This window comes from Malania oleifera, chromosome 9 (assembly GCF_029873635.1).
Source record: "Malania oleifera isolate guangnan ecotype guangnan chromosome 9, ASM2987363v1, whole genome shotgun sequence".
NCBI classification, from domain to species: domain Eukaryota; kingdom Viridiplantae; phylum Streptophyta; class Magnoliopsida; order Santalales; family Ximeniaceae; genus Malania; species Malania oleifera.
The window spans coordinates 4,810,034-4,821,923 of record NC_080425.1 but is presented as its reverse complement, the minus strand read 5'-3'; positions in this window follow the sequence as shown (position 1 = coordinate 4,821,923).

Here is an 11,890-nt window from a genome sequence, read left to right as displayed (position 1 = left end):
CTAGCACCTCGATCACATGGAGATTTACGAACACATGAAGTAAGAACCCAATATGCCCATACAGTTGTGAAAATTTCAGCCGGCGCTGAGGTGACCACCCCTTCCAAATGACTCTCAGTTCTTCCAAAGAGTTTGACCGAGTATTTAGGTTGACTCGATCTAGTACCTCGATCACTGATTCCTTATCCACGCTATCTCCCCATTGACTTTGCTGATTCTCAGAGTATATCTGTACCGCGGACTCCTTTTCAAGCGTGACTATAGTGTCTTCCATGAATGACTTTTATCTTTTCCAAAATCTTGGCTAAGCACAAGGTATGCCTACATGGATGTAATATATCAGGCACAGTATGATAAGTTTAAAGTGATGACATTGCACAAAGAAAAATGAAGCTTTTATTTCAAACTTAGGGTGTATCTAGTGCTCAAACACATACAAACACGGATATGAACATATACGCAACCTATCGGGCATGATCATGTATGAAATGAAGTACATGAATGCAATGTATGCAATGAATGTTTGTGCATGGATGCAACTAGTGCAATTACACATACAAATAGAGATATGACCATGCATGTGACTTATCATGCATTATTATGTGTGAAATTATGCATGAATGCATGGATGCAATGTAATCCTAACTAACTACTTTGTCAGCATTCTACGAAAAGTCCCACTAATGAGAGATTTCAAGATTAAGACAATCACAATTTCAATTCGATTCTTCTCTCAATCATTCTTTTCCTTGATGACGGTCCATGGACCTCAGATTCTATGAGGGGTCAAATTATGATCTGAGGTTGGGGTTGACCCAGGTTAGTCAACCCACTGGATTTGTTTAATACGGGCTTGTGGACTTTAGGGTGCATTTGGGCCTTAAGTATATTAAAATATGGGCTTCAATATATTTCATAATGGGATCAGGCCCTAATTTTAAAAGGACTTGGGCTTGGATTGCTTAGAAAAAGTTAGCCCATATTTTTAGACAATAGGGCCGAAGCCCACTTTTGAAATCTGGGTTTTAACCTTTTTTGAAAATCAGGCTTGGGCCGAGTTCTTACTTAGGAAAAGGTCGGGCCTGGGTTTGTTTTTAAAGAATTGGGCCCAAGTTATTTGAAAAGGGTTGGGCCGACCCATATTTTAAAATGCTTGGGCCAAGTGCTTCATGTTTTGAAAGGATGGGCCTTGGACTCATTATTGGGCTTTTTCAGAATATTGACAAAGTAGGATGCATGTCTAAATTGATATCAAATACACGGTATAATACAAAGTATCTCACAACATATATACAACACACTATACATGGAGAAGGATGTGGCTCCTGTCCCAACCTAGGGTAGGTACGTATATATAGGGTTCTTCATGGCTCTATCCTAGTTAGGGAAGACTATAGACAAGTACGTGTGGGTAGGCTCTAATCCCTATATAAAACAGGTTCCCAATCTAACCTCCATCCTTACCCAAAAGGGGTTTGGACAAAGTTTAAACTGAGTGGAGTGGTTCGCGGGTCCCCACAAGCCCTGCCACATGGGGACAAACGCTATTACACTCCTATCTAATCCTAGTAAGGAAAGCTCGGGTATAGAGCGTGAGAGTGTGTGAATTTAATTTTTAACCTAATCCCACTATCCCCACATTTATTCACATGCTATAAACAATATGGAAACAAGATATTTACAATTAATATATATATATTCAAAAGATAAGGAAACACAATATATGCAATTAATATGTTTATTCACAAAAAAATTTGGAAACAAAAATAAGGAAACAAAATATTTACGATTAGTATACAAAATATCTATAATTAATTTACTTTTTCAAAATATCTTAAAATTAATATGCTTTATTCAGAATATTTGGAAATAAAATATCTATAATTAATATTCACAAAATTAGGAAACAAAATATATTTTAATTAATTTTGGTTATTTACAAATTATGGAAGTAAAATATTTACAATTAATCAAGGTTATTTATGAATTACTATATTTACAAAATAAGGAGTAATTAAAAGATTTATTAAATTTAAACTTGGGATAATTTTTAATTAATTAATGGCTCCACTCTCTAAGTCCCCAGCGGAGTCGCCAAGCTGTCGCGGCGTCCCGGGAGCGCGTGTGCCCCGGGCGGCGAAATTAAAATTATTTTAATATTTTCAGGAAAAATATGGTGTAGGAGTCGCCACTAACCTTTAGTGCGGTTAGAACACATGATCACTACCCCGTTAGGGGTAGAATCGGTCTACATTACCAGAGTTGGGGTCGGGAATTCGGTTACGCGAGGGGAAGGTACGAGCACCCCCTACGCGCCCGTTCTTAAGAACGGCACCTAATTAATTTAAAATTATCCCTAAGTTAATCTAATAAATCTTTACATTACTCCTTTTTATGAATTTATAAATACATAGGAAAATAAATAAATATATACATATATTCCCTCAGAGCTTAGGGTACGTGATGCCCAAAGGCTCATACCCCCGCAATAAAATCATAGGGATAAAAAAAATCGAAAATAATTTACAAAATACACTCCCAAAATTTTGGAAATCTTCTAGAGTTTTTTTTTTTTTTAAGTATTAAAATACTAGTTGGGAGGTTTTAATATATGGTAATAGAGTAATAAGCAACTCACAATTACTAAAATATCATGCATGTCAAAATAAGTAATTAGATACCATATTACTATATATATATTAATATACTAAGGATACTATAATAAATCTCATCACATGTAAACATAATAGAAATACTATAATGCTATCACTATATATATCAAAAGGGTAAAAATACCATATAGGCTTAGATCCTAAAAATTCTAAAAATACCATAAACAATATGAATTAATCAAAGCCCTAATATATTATAACAATAATGCACTACTTGTAACAATAACACAACCAATATGTATATATGTATATATGTATCATAGCACATAATTACCAATGATAAATGCCACTAGAATAATAAGGTCTATACATCACAATGTTAATAACAATATAAGCCCTATATAACTTTAATCTGATCCTAAACAATAATATCCAATAATAGGGAAGAAATCAAACCCCAAAAAGGAAATCAATGTATAACAATATGGAAACAATAGATACACATGTATGATAATATAGAAATAACCAAATTATGGAAATCAATACGTGATTAAATGGAAACTCTGTAAATCCAAATAAGGAAACCCTAAAAATGAATATGAAATTTAATACATACCCTAAATATAACAAAAATATAAACTTGAAGATTAAAACGAATTTTAATTGTAACATTTCTATAACAATAATAATGTTCATTAAATAATATGCACAACCAAAATACAAACTAACAAATTTTAAGAACCCTACAACAATGGGAACAAATCAATTAATATTTACAATAAAAAAAATATATGTATATATAGACATGGGTATTAAATATGAAAATAATTAAAAATATAGACATGGGTATATATATATACATATATATATATATATATATATATATATATATATATATACTATCTACAATATAACAATAATAAGGATAATTCATAACAATAAATAATAATTATTGAACAAAAAACTACCATGCAATATAAGTACAATAATGATGCTACACACAACGATATAATATAAATACTAACATAATAATAATATTGTTAGATAATAATATCATAGTAACACACAAGTAATACCCTAATATTGCTAATAATAATATACAGAAAATAAAAATATTTAATATGATCAATATGAAAGAAAATATATACGTATACCTATTAACACTAACATTAATATATATATATATATATATATGTATTTGTATATATATGCATAATATAAAAGAAAATATATATATATAGACATATTGACACTAACAGTAGTATATATGTATATTTATGTGTGCTGTGTGTGCGAGAGTGTGTGTGTGGCAGAAACAGGAGGCAAGGTGGCTCACAGAGGGACTCGCCAGCGAGGTCTGCAGAGGGGTGCCACCGATTGTTGGAGCTGAGGTTCGCCGGGGAGAAGCTGGAGCTCTGGTCGGCTGCTGGAAGGAGCTCTGGTCGTCTGCTGCTGCTGGTGTGGTGGTTGGCCGAGGATAGGGGCTGGGCGATGATGGCCGAAGATGATGAGGGTCTCGGCTGGTGTTGCTCTCGGCTGTGATGGAGGGCTCGAATGGTGCAGCAGAGCTGCAGCAGGTCACGGCTGCTACAGGTTGCTGGGAGTGGTGGCGCTGCCGTGTGGAGTTGCTGCTGTGATCTGCAAGGGCTGCTGCGGTGGGCTCTGTTCTGCCGTGGAGGGAGCCTCGGGTTGGCGGCAAGGGTGTTGCCGTGTGTGAGCGAGGACTGGTGAGGGTTGGTGGCTATGGCTGCTGTTGGAGGACACTGGCGACGGCGACGCCGAGTGGGGCTGTTAGTCGCGTGGCGTGCAGGCGGCGTGCAGGACGGAGGAGAGCTATACTGCGGGAGATGGTGGCTGAAAGCAGAAGAAGAAGAAGAAGGAGAAAAGAAAGCAAATTTTTTTTCGTTTGGCTGTGTGCTGCCTTCGTGCTGTGCTGTGCGCAGCCCCCCCCCCCCTCTCTTATAAAATCTCAACCCTAAAAATTCCTTCTTCTCCTTTCCTTTTTCATTTTTATTCCCTTCATATTTTATGGTAATAATATATATAATAGTAATGACAGAAAATAATAATAATAATAATAATAACAAGATAAATAAATACTAGTAATAATAATAATGATAATAAAGATACTAAAAATAATAGCGACAACAAAATAATAACAATAATAATAATAATAATAACCGAAATAAATAATAATAATAATAATAGTAATAATAAAGGTAATCATACTAATAATAATAATAATTAAAAATAATGTCAATAATAATGAAAATAATAATAAATAATAATAATAATAAACAATATAAATAGAAATAAAAACAAAAGTAATAATAATAATACTCATGAAAAATAATAATAATAAATAAGATAATAGTAATAATAGTAATAAAAATACTAATGATAATAAAAATAATAAAAATAATAATGAAAATAATAATAATAATAATAATAAAGTACTATTAATAATACTAATAATAATAATAATATAGAAAATAATAATAATAATAATAATAATAACAAGATTAGTGAAGATTAATAATAATAATAATAATAATAATAATAATAAGAATAAATAATAATACTAATAATAATAAAATAATAATAATAATAGTAATACATATATTGGGCCTGGGTAAAAATGGGGTGTCTACAATAACAGTATCGTAGGTTACTAATCAAAATACTTCTATTATACATAGGTATATTCCATGTTTCTGTAAATCTGTACATATGTAATAGTAACTGAAAATGTTCCTTATGAATATCTGTGTGTCATGACTTACCCCCTTATGACAAGGTTGTGCGGCTCATAGGCGGAATTTACCCTGACTGGCCAACTAGGAATAAATCACTATACTCCATCGGTCGATCTGCCCACCTCAACCCATATCTAGATGGGGAGCCTGTCCTCGTCAAGGGCCTAGGTGATCGACCTACTACCACGTATTATCTAAATAGGTGGTTGCACTCATAAAGTAACATAATATCTGTAGCAATGGTACCGTGCTCTGTAGCTGCATAGTCCAACAGGGTCTGATATCATATAGTATATCTCTGTATATATATATATATATATATATATATATATCTATCTATCTGGTTTACCATGATTTTAAAATAATTGTAATAATCATAATGCTGCATAAACTGTACTGTAATTTTGAGAATTATATAATCATAACACTGAAACTGCATAATCATAATACTGATATTCATATAATCATGGTACTGAGATTCATAAAATCATGGTACTGAAATATCATAAAATCAGAATACTGAAATATCGTAAAACATATCTTCGTACTATATTCATATTCACAAGCCACACGATACTTTAATATATAATTTTCATCATTTAATAATTGTATAATATTTTAAAAATACCTAGAATAGCATATTTCCCTTACTTGACTACTCGAAAACCCCTATGGAATACTAGCCTAACACCCGCAGGGCCTTCTACAAAACACCTTGAAAACAATATTTGCCAAAATATAATATCAGTAGTTCATTGCTTACATCATTTCTTATAACTATCATAAGGCCAAAAATTGGCTAAAAGGTCTTACCTTGAATTTGGGATGAAATCCAACTTCATTTCCCCAACGATCTGCTCTGGCAGATTTGTAGAGAACTTCGTCGAGAGCGTCGTGGTAGCCTCCAATCTTCGATCTGACTACTGGAAGGGCCAAAATCGAAGAAAGAAGGGAGAGAGTGACGTAGAGAGAGAGAGAGAGAGAGAGAGAGAGAGGAGTGCGGAGAGTGAATAAAAATCGAATTTTTAGCTACTTATAGGGCCAGATTCGTTGACGAGACATGTCACCTCGTCGACTAGTCCTTCATTAAATTCGTCGATAAGACCCTGTATTCGTCGATGAAATTCAGAGCAGCCCATTTTTCGCTCGGTATTTTCTCGTCTACGAAACCCTGTATTTGTCGACGAGTCCCAGGAATTTCCTTGAATTTATTATTATTATCCCAAAAAATGCAATGTCATCGACAAACGCGTAGCGTTCGTCAACAAAGTCTATAGCCTCCTTCTATTTCTATTTTTATTTCTCTCTCTCTTATTATATTTAAATACTATTATTTTTCGGGTCACTATAGTAAGGGTGCAACTATCATCCCTGAAATTGCATTGATAGAGAAAAATTCTTTCTTTTAGCCATTGCCATTATGTTCGCTTTTGTTTTAGCCATTAATATTTATGTACCTTTCACTAAAAAACACAGGGAGTGCCATCAATGATCAATTTAAGTCCTCAAGAAGGGGACGAGTAGGTGGAATGATTACATTTTAACATCAAGAAATCTGATAACTTGATTTATACTCCATTAATGGACTGAAAACAGATTTTTGAACGTGGATTGCATTGATTTTCATAAGATCTGTTTTAAATTCAATGACATGACGCATGTCATTGAGCATGTGTTAAGTATTAAAATCCTTATTTGAATGACGATGTATACTAAGCTTGTGGTTGCTCATTCATGTCCATATGCTTAGATGAATAACAATACTACACTAAACTCAATACTATCCACTGTTTTCTACTATTTATATTCTTAATTTAATGGATATATTATATCTTGTGAATTTTTGCTTGCTACCTAATTGCATGCTTGTCTAGAATGCCTCCTACATAGCGAATGCATTTGATGTGTATTGCATGTTGGTAGTGGATATAGGTTCTCATGTGCCTTGAACTTCTTATAAATGACTCATTTGAACCTATCAGGTACAGGTTTTATGAGAAAATGTCTAATTTACAGAAGGCATGCTACCGAAATTTCGTTAAAATTTTCCCAAAATAAGAAAACATTTACAACGATAATTATGATAAAATGAATGTTAAAATATCTTTGAAAGGATGAGTGAAAGTTAGGAATCATAAGAAATGAGACAATATAAGCTTAGTTCATTTAAAAAAGCATTCATGACTAAACTTTTGGTCCGGTAAGCCTAAAACATTAATTGCCGAGCCTAAATCATTGAAAATATTAAAACACTTGACTAAGGATTTAAAAATTTGAAAAATGCATAAGTTGAATATATCCATAACTCAGAGGGAACATCATCTTCATAATTCTTTAAATTAAATGCTCTCATCATCTCATAACGTTCATGTTCATATGCCTAGATGAATAACAATACTACACTGAACTCAATACTATCCACTGTTCTCCGCTATTTATATTCTTAATTTAATGGATATATTATATCTTGTGAATTGTTGCTTGCTACCTAATTGCATGCTAGTATAAAATGCCTCCTGCATGACGAATGCAGTTGATGTGTATTGCATGCTGGTAGTGGATATAGGTTGTTGTGTGTCTTGAACTTATTATAAATGACTTATTTGAACCTATCGAGTATAAGTTTTATAGGAAACTATGCAATTTATAAACGACATGCTGTCGAAATTTAGTGAAAATTTTCTCAAAATAGAAAAACATTTACAACGATAACTATAATAAAATGAATGTTAAAATATTTTTGAAAGGATGGGTGAAAGTTAGGAATCGTAAGAAATGAGGTAATGTAGGTTTAGTTCATTTAAAGAAACATTCATGACTAAACTTTTGGTCCTGTAAGCCTAAAGCATTCATTGTCGAACCTAAATCATTGAAAATATTAAAAACACTTGGCTAAAGATTTGAAAATTTGAAAAAGGCATAAGTTGAATATATCCATAACTCAGATGGAGCATCATCTTCATAATTCTTTAAATTAAATGCTTTCATCATCTCATAACGTTCATGTCCATATGCCTAGATGAATAACAATACTACACTAAATTCAATACTATCCACTGTTTCTTTACTATTTATATTCTTAATTTAATGGATATATTATATCTTATGAATTGTTGCTTGCTACCTCATTGCATGCTAGTCTAGAATGTCTCTTGCATGACAGATGCAGTTGATGTGTATTGCATGTTGGTAGTGGATATAGGTACTTGTGTGCCTTGAACTACTTATAAATGACTTATTTGAACCTATAAGGTACAAGTTTTATGGGAAAATGTCTAATTTACAGACGGCATGCTGCCAAAATTTCGTTAAACTTTTTCCAAAATAGAAAAACATTTACAACAATAATTATAATAAAATAAATGATAAAATATTTTTGAAATGATGGGTGAAAGTTAGAAATTATAAGAAATGAGACAATATAGGTTTAGTTCATTTAAAGAAGCATTCATGACTAAACTTTTGGTCCGGTAAGCCTAAAACATTCATTGCCGAACCTAAATCATTGAAAATATTAAAAATACTTGACTAAGAATTTGAAAATTTGAAAAAGGCATAAGTTAAATATATCCATAACTCTGAAGGAGCATCATCTTCATAATTCTTTAAATTAAATGCTCTCATCATCTCATAATGTTCATGTCCATATGCCTAAATGAATAACAATGCTAAACTGAACTCAATATTATCCACTGTTCTTTGCTATTTATATTCTTAATTTAATGGATATATTATATCTTGTGAATTGTTGTTTGCTACCTGATTGCATGCTAGTCTAGAATGCCTCCTGCATGGCGGATGCAGTCGATGTGTATTGCATGTTGGTAGTGGACATAGGTTATTGTGTGCCTTGAACTTCTTATAAATGACTTATTTGAACATATCAGGTACAGGTTTTATGAGAAAAGGTCCAATTTACAGACGACATGCTGCCGAAATTTCGTTAAAATTTTTTCAAAATAAAAAAACATTTACAACGATTATTATGATACAATGAATGTTAAAATATTTTTGAAAGGATGTGTGAAAGTTATGAATCATAAGAAATGAGGCAATGTAGGTTTAGTTCATTTAAAAAAGCATTCATGATTAAACCTTTGGTCCGGTAAGCCTAAAGCATTCATTATCGAGCCTAAATCATTGAAAATATTAAAAACACTTAGCTAAATATTTAAAAATTTGAAAAAGGCATAAGTTGAATATATCCATAACTCAAAGGGAGCATCATCTTCATAATTCTTTAAATTAAATGCTCTTATCATCTCATAACGTTCATGTCCATATGCCTAAATGAATAACAATATTACACTGAACTCAATAGTATCCACTGTTCTCTGCTATTTATATTCTTAATTTAATAGATATATTATATCTTGTGAATTGTTGCTTGCTACCTGATTGCATGTTAGTCCATAATGCCTCCTACATGGCGGATACAGTTGATGTGTATTGCATGCTGGTAGTGGATATAGGTTCTCGTGTGCCTTAAACTTCTTATAAATGACTTATTTGAACCTATCAGGTACTGGTTTTATAGGAAAATGTCTAATTTACAGACGAAATGCTGTTGAAATTTCGTTAAAATTTTCTCAAAATAGAAAAACATTTATAACGATAAATATGATAAAATGAATGTTAAAATATTTTTGAAATGATGGGTGAAAGTTAGGAATCATAAGAAATGATGCAATGTAGACTTAGTTCATTTAAAGAAACATTCATGACTAAACATGCCTAAAAGACTTTAAACACTATCACAAGTGTTAGTGATAATTTTGTGTGGAATGACTGATTTTGGCATTTTTTATTACCCAGAAGAATCTCAATGTGTTTATGGAGAGTCTGGTTTAGATGTTTGGCTGTAAATGATAGAATTCAGGCCAAAGGAATATCGATGGTTTTGGCTTGTGATTGCTGCGTTCAGAGAAGTCAGGAAAACATTGAGATGGCTTCAGAGGTTTGGTGTTGCGTTAGTGTGGCATTGGGGATTCCTTTCCAACAATCCCTTCCCTAGAAAAACAAAATGGCAAATTGGTTTAACTATGCTAAAAAATCATCTATTAAAGGTATATTATTCGGGCTGATTCCGTGTTTGATTACGCGGTGCCTCTGAAATCGTAGATGTAAAGCGAGAATGGAAGAAGTTTATCAAAGTCCAGATCAGATGTGTGTAGACACCCCATTTTTACCCAGACCCAATATTATTATCATTATTATTATTATTATTATTATTTTAATATTATTATTATTTTGCTATTATTATTGTTATTTTTATTACTATTATTGTTATTATTTTATTATTATTATTATTATTATTAGTGTTTTTATTATCTTTATTTTATTATTCTTATTATTCTTAATTTACTATAATTATCCTGGATTATTATCACTATTATTTTTATTTATTTATTTTTATTACCTTATTATTATTATTATAATTATTATTATTTTATTATTATTATTAGCATTAGTATCTTATTTTGGCTATTATTATTTTTATTATCTTTATTTTTATTAGTAATGTTATCATTATTATTATTATTATTATTATTATTATTAATTATTACTTTTAATGTTTTATTATTACCTTATTTTTATTAGTATTATTATTATTATTATTTTACTGATAATATATTTATTATTTTTATTTTTACTATAATTATTTATTATTATTTACTATTATTATTATTATTATTATTATTTTCTTATTGATCCTTACATTATTATTATAATTATTATTATTAGTATTACTATTTTCATTATTACCATAGTAGTAAAAGCAGAAAAAAAAAAAAAAGAAAAATAAAATCGAAAAAGGAAGTTTTTTTTAGGGTTTTAGAATTTTTTTTTTATATATAATGGGGGGCAGCGGAGGCCAAACGGAGGGGGCGCAGGCCAGGAAAGAAAATTAAAAAAAAACTTTCTTCTTCTTCTTCTTCCTCTTCCTCTTCTTCTTCTACCATCTCGCTCTCATCTCTCCAAAATCAGTCCCTTACCCGAACGGCCCTCCAATCCGCTGCTACTTCAGACCAACCACACCATGGCAGCCCCTCGTCTCCAACCATCACCTGCAACCAGCAGCCGCCGACAACCACCGTGAGCCCCTACCTGCTGCCGTCACTGCTGGAGATCCATGAACCACCCGTGACCAACCTTCAATACATCCACGGCACCAGAAATCCGAGGACGTCTCCACGTTCTGTTCCAGACGCAGGCTGCAGCACTAGCTCTCGCTCAATCCCTGCAACTCCATCCCCACAGCCGCACCCACACATACTCACGCACACACAGCAACCCCTCTCTCATCCCAGTTCACACACACACACACACACACACTGCACGACAACACCACCACTCCAGCAGCCTCGCCATGTAATTTTTTTTTCTGCTCGTGGTGTGGCTACATCCTTTCAATTCTAATCCAAATCTGATATTTTTATGACTGCAGGTAATTCTTCTATTACTTCAGATTATGGTTATGATTCTACATATGAAAAATCTGATGTTGGAATGCCAAGGCAT